A 6746-nucleotide genomic window follows, 5' to 3' on the forward strand; every position below is an offset into this window, starting at 1 on the left:
TATGTGGTCCTTGGATGGAAAAGCAAACAGCGAGGGAGAACCTAAATGTTTATATCCCCAAGAGAGTGCTTTTATTGCCCCAAAACAAGCCTCTAGTGACACACACACTGAGTACATAGACTCATCTGGACATAAGTCACCATCATCCTCTTTCAGACCAGTGACTTCTTGTGATCTATCTAAGTCCTATCTAAACAGTTGAGTCATTGTCCCTACCACTCCTCTTACCAACTTCATAACACAGCTAGGATTCACAGGAAATGAGCAGACCCTAACATTTCCTGTCCTTGAGTCAGTGAATCCATACAGTACCCCTAGGTCTGATGATGTGATTTTATGGCATATAAAATGGCCAATCTCATCAATAAATGCAGCATTGGATAGTGAGCCCACCAAAGCACCAGGCAGAACACAGCAGAGCAAGCTGTGGTCCATCCCACAGATGGAACAAGTCTTAGTGAGCTGAGGGCTAGACATGTTCTAGGATTGTGAAATTCATGATCAGAGGACAAGTCATCTGATCCACTTCAAACCTGTTCAGGAGATTTTTAGAGGTAGCAGCATTTTAAGCACCTTTTCAGCTCATATTAAAAAATACATCAAATTTGGAAAAAATATGATTTTGAAGAATACTGTAAGACCTGGAACAAAGTGCCATATAGGGTGCTATCTTGTGAGCCAGGAACAGAAGTATCCACAGCTCAGTGAAAATAATTGTTTGCTTAGAATTTCTAGAGTACAGCCATAAGGAAATCCAGATAATTGCAACCAATCCTTCTGTTCAGATATGATCTTGTACACCAATAGGGATATGACCTTGCACAGAATTAAGGCCACCAATAAAATCCAAATTTCCAAATACATGGGTGAAGACTTCAATATAGTTTTATGAGAAGAAACTCAGTCAAATTCATAAGAACTAGAGAATTTGTTACAGAGATAAAATGACGCCAGGCAGAAAATATTGAGCTGAAAGCGAATTAAATCATGACAGAAAGCACTGATTGGAGAATATTGATCAAATTGAAGAATTGATGAGCATGGTGACTGGTGTACAAAAATGTAAAATTCAGAAAGAAAAAGGAGAAAATAAATAAAATATATTCAAGAACAACGAAGAAGTCTTAACAAGAAATGCAAATAAACCAGCATAGAAAGAGTGAACATTTTGATTATCAGGATTAAAGAGGGACTGTGACAGCAGGAAATATACTCAAACAGATATTCATTCCAAGAAACTCTCCCTGAAACATAATTTAATCAAGATGTCCAAAGTAGTAGAGGGCCCTCAAAGCCGAAAGAGAAAAGAAGCAAATAAAATTAAAGGCTCTTCAATTCACCTGACTGTGGACTTCAGTGGACACCTTACTGGCCAGCAGGAAGTTGGATGAAACCTTTGCAGGATTGAGGTGGAGATTTTGCCATCAACACTAGTATATCCTTCAGACATGAGGGACAGATCAAGATATTACCTGATAAACACAGGCTGAGATAATTTTGCACCACCAGACTCATTGTCCCAACTGGATAATCCTCCACCTCCTACTGTCAGCATAACATATGGATGCTGGTTTATGTTCCTGCTGCTCCAATTCCAAACTACCTCCCTGCTTATGACATGAGAAAGTAAAAGAGCTCACAGGCAATAGTAACCCTAAAAAAACTAACTCAGTCTACCAAAAAAAAAGATGATATATAAAATGATTATGTCTTTATGGTGAAGATTTAAAAGCATTCAGAGACAGGTTTTTTTTTAAAACTAGTCAAATATAACACTATGGACAAATAGTGTATGTTCTCTCTGGTATAAGGCAAACTTTATATAAACTACAAGATCAGTAGATATATTGATAAATATATACATCTAATATATGATATATAGTATATAATATATAATACATGATAGATGGTGTATAATATATGATATATAATATATAAACACACACATACCTATGTTAACTAGACAATCTGTATAATATAGGCAAGTATATCATGAAGTGAAGACACATTGCAGTATGCATCTTTGCTTTTGAATAAAAGATGGACCTCCAAAGAAACTATTAAAATATGTCTTGGCAACAGAATGATGGATTTTATGCCATTCTCTCTACTACAGTGTCATGATACACCTAAATAGTGGAATGATGGACTTGTGATTGCTTTGGATCATCTGACCTATTGTCACCATGTAGGGAAAAGTAGTTGGGTGAAGTGATACAGACAGTGGAAGGGGAAATCCCCAAGCCTAAAGAACTCTTATCATGAAAAACAGAGAATGTATAAGCAAAAAATTTGGGGAGGAGTAAAATACAAATGCATTTTATTAGAATTTCTTTTCTATTTGATTTATTTGTCTCTTTCATTGTGTTTTTAATCGCCGTTAAGTTGAAATGATTTCAAATAGATTGTTAAGGCCAATAGATTTTTGCAAGCCTTATATTATCCACAAAACAGGAACAGACTTAGCTTAAATAATAAGCAAGGAATCTGAGTACATGACTAGAGAGAAATCACTTAAGGACAAATGAATATGGTAAGTCAGAGAGCAAAGCATAATAAAATATGGAATAAATATTAAAATGTGAGTACTAATATCTTAGCTATCAAAAGTACCTTGAAAGCAAATGAACTAAATTCTGCAATTAGGACTTGGAAGTAACCAAAGTGACTATGGTCCTTGCCTTGCATGCGCCAGAATCTAACATGAGCACCAGTTCATATCCCAGCAGCCCCGCTTCCCATCCAGCTCCCTGCTTGTGGCCTGGGATATCAGTTGAGGATGACCCAAAGCCTTGAGACCCTGAGCCCTCATGGGAGAAATGGAAGAGGCTCCTGGTTTCAGATCAGCACAGGGCCATCCAATGAGACCTCTTGGGGAGTGAGTAAACAGATGGAAGATATCCTTCTCTGTCTCTTCTACTCTCTGTATGTCTGACATTGCAATAAATTTAAAATGATCTTTAAGAAATAATAAAAATAAAATCTCCAATTAATGAATCTGCAGTTCGGCTGGTGTGGCACAAGTTAAGCGGATGCCTGTTACACCAGAATCCCCTGTGAGTGCTGGTTCCAAGCCTCAGCTGCTCCACTTCCTTTCTACTTCTGTGCTAATGTTCCTGAAAAGGTAACAGAAAGGGGCACAAGACCTAGAGTCCCTGGACCAGTGTGGAAGACCTATACTAAGCCCGAGGCTTCTTGTTTTGTCCTGGCATGGTTATAGCCACTGGGGCTTATTGGAGGAATTAATAAGTGTACTTTCAGATACAAGCAGATCATTCAGACCTAAAATCAGGAAGAAACTGAAGAGTTCAATTGCATTCTAGATGAGCTAAATCTAACATAAATCTGATTTTCATCACAGCTACAGGCAAAATACACCTTCTGCTCAAGAGCAATGAAACCTTTTCTAGGAATGCTCATTTAGTGTAACATAAAATAGATCTCAACAAATTTAAAAGGCTAGAAATCATATAAAACATCTTTTGTGAACACAGAAGAATATATCTGGATATACAGTAACAAGACAAGCTTAAAAATTATTAAAACACATATGTATTTAGCAACTTATTATTAAGCAACCAATAACTCGAAGAAGAACCCTTTAAAATAAATTATGAAAGGAACACAATATACAAAACCAATTGGATTTTAGTGAAAACAGTGCTTAGATCGAAATTTACAGCAATCAATGCCTAACAATGGATACAAAAATATCTCAGTTATGACTGTACCTCAAAAATTAATCGAACAAATACAATGAAAAAAAAATGGTACAAGAAGAGAACCAATAAATGTAAGAAATACAACATGAAATTCAACGTAAAGAAGGCCTGCACCTTTGAAAAGATTAAAATAATAATAATACAGTTTGTTCAAGCTAAGTGGAAAAAATGAGAAATCTAAATATATGGAAGTAGTGATGACAATGGAACATTTAAATTGACATATAAACAAAAATAATCAAATATTTTAAATGAAGAAAAATCAAAAAGTACAGTGATATTTTCCCCTGAACTAGAAAGTACAATTAACTCTAATTGGATGGAAGACATAAATGCAAAAAAAGAAAGAAATTACTACTACAAAAAAGAAGCAGTAGAGTATGGGCAAGGGGATTTGGATTATTACTCAAAACTGCAAGCAACAAAACAGGGTAAAAATTACAAATGTGACTGGATCAAACTGCAAAAAATCTGCTATCTAAAAACGGAAATGGTACCTAAAGTACTTAAAAAAAGAAGAAAAGAAATAGAAAGAAGGAAGGAAGGACAGGAGGAAAGAAGGAAGGAAGGAAGGAAAGGAGGGAGGGAGAGACAAAGGAGATATAAACTGTACAACTGGCCAAAAATGAATGTTAAATATAAAATGAATTTAAACAGCTAAGAGGTAATGATAAACGAGAAAATTAAGGTGCTAAAATAATTGAACAATCTGAATAGACATTTCTCAAGACAAGACATACAAATAAATGTATATAAAAATTCTCAAAAGCAAACTGGAAAAGAAGAATTATTTGGTGACTTGACTGAAACTCCCTGTCATCCACCAAAGAGACTCAGCGGCCACACAGACAAGGAAAAACTGAAAATATCTAAAATTGCAGGTGAGCTATAGGAAGGCACCCCAATCTGTAGACAAAGACCTAGTTAATTTTGAACCGGAAAAGGAGACACCTAGCAAGAGGCTCCCCAAAGAGACAGTGGGAATAATAATAATAATAATAATAATAATAATAATACAAAACACTGGTGAAGGAAGGCACACTTGAGGAAAACTCACAGGTGCCAGATCAAGGCCGCTCCCACCACACTAGAAAGGTATGCCGTTGGAAAATGAGCCATTGGGGAATAAGTCATTTAAGAGCGGGACATGCTGAAGGAAAACTCTCCGAGAGGAACTTTCTTACAGGAACTCTCAGTCAGAGAGGAATCCCCCCACAAGCAGGTACACAACAAGTATTCGTGAGCCAAAGCCAACTACCCAATCACAGGCACGTCCGTTGGTGTGGTAAGGTTCTGATTTCCACTGTTGCAACCTATAAAAAGAATTCTCGGAGAGAACTCTCCCCAGGCAGGGGTCCAGCAGGTGTACCAGCATGGTTTCCCTGCACCCAAGCAGCGCCTCTCCTCCACAAGCCCAGGAATCTCAGTGAATGTGCACCTAATTCCCTGCTCCTCAGAAAAGAAACTCTCACAGAGAACTCTCTCATCCAGATGAACTGTCAGTGGGAGAGGAACTCCCCTCAAGCTGGCACACAGCAGGTGTCCCTGCCTCTCAGGAGCCTCCTGAAATTACTTCAGATATGAATGGCCCACAGGGGCATGTACGTTGCCAACTGGAATGAGAAAGTCCATAAATCTGAAAGGCCATTGATAAGGGTAACAAAAAGAAAGGAAGAAACATAAATAAAGAAACTAGTGCTTCCCTCAAAAATGATCAAAATATCAAACTCGCAGGATGAAGATATTGTGAATCGCCCACACAGGAAATAAAAAAAAATCACAGAACTCTTCAGAGACAATGAGAAATTATGGGAAGACTCAAAGTGATTTAAAGAGTGTATCATGATGGAAATAGAATTTATAAAACAAATCCCAACTGAAATACTTGAGTTAAAGAACAAAATAGAAAGCCTCAACAATAGAATGAATGCTGCAGAAGAAAGAATATCAGAATTGGTAGAGAACCAATTTGAGAATACACAATTAATTAGGCATGTGGAAATGAACCTGAATAAAGCTAAGCAATATGCGCAAGAAATCAATGACACTATGGAAAAGTCAAATATCAGAATTATAGGAATTCCTGAAGGAGTAAAAAGAGAGGTAGGATTGCAGGAAGTATTCAATAAAATTATGAAAGAGAACCTCCAAAACACTGGGAACATTAGGGGAAACAAACTACAAGAAGGGTAGAGATCCTCAAACACATTTGATCCTACAACATATTCACCTAGATAGATCTTGTCTAGCTCTCCTCAACTGAACATAAAAAGCCAATACTGAACCAAGCACAAAAAAAAGATCAGATAACATATAGAGGAAAACCAGTCAGAATCACTGCCGACTGCTCAGAAGAAACCATTCAAGCAAAAAGAGAATGGAGAAATTTTTTTTTCAAATCCTAAAATAGAAAAACTGTAAACCCAGAATAATATATCCAGCAAAGCTCTCATTTGTGTTTTAAAATAAAATACAATATTTCCACAGTAAAGAGAAGTTACAAGATTATGCCAACACTAAGCCAGCCCTGGAAATGTGAGTCAGAAACCTGAGTCAGAAAGAAAGGAAATTAATCATAATAAATGATGGCAAAGAAGGTCTTCCCATTTAAGCCTACAAAAGAAACCAAGTTAAACGGAGACCCTACCCCAACACACACACGACAAGACAAATTTACAACCTATCGATATCAACGTTTAACACAAATGGCCTAAGCTCATCAATTAAAAGACATAGATTAACAGAATGGATCAAAAAGCAGGACTCATGCATCTGTTGCCTTCAAGATACACATCTTAGCAACAAAGATTCAATTAAGCTGAGCATGAAAAGATGGAAAAAATATTTTATGCAAATGGCAAAATAAAAAAGAGCTGGAATAGCCATTCTACTACCAGATGATAAAGACGCCACTGTGGAAAACACCGAGACAGCGAAGAGGGACAGTACATAATGATAAAGGAAACAGCCCAGCAAGAAGAAATAGCAAGCGTAACTACACATATGAAATGCAAAAGCACCTAG

The sequence above is a fragment of the Ochotona curzoniae genome, unplaced genomic scaffold (assembly GCF_017591425.1).
Source record: "Ochotona curzoniae isolate NIBS_2020 unplaced genomic scaffold, NIBS_Ocur_1.0 contig_3432, whole genome shotgun sequence".
Lineage (NCBI taxonomy): Eukaryota > Metazoa > Chordata > Mammalia > Lagomorpha > Ochotonidae > Ochotona > Ochotona curzoniae.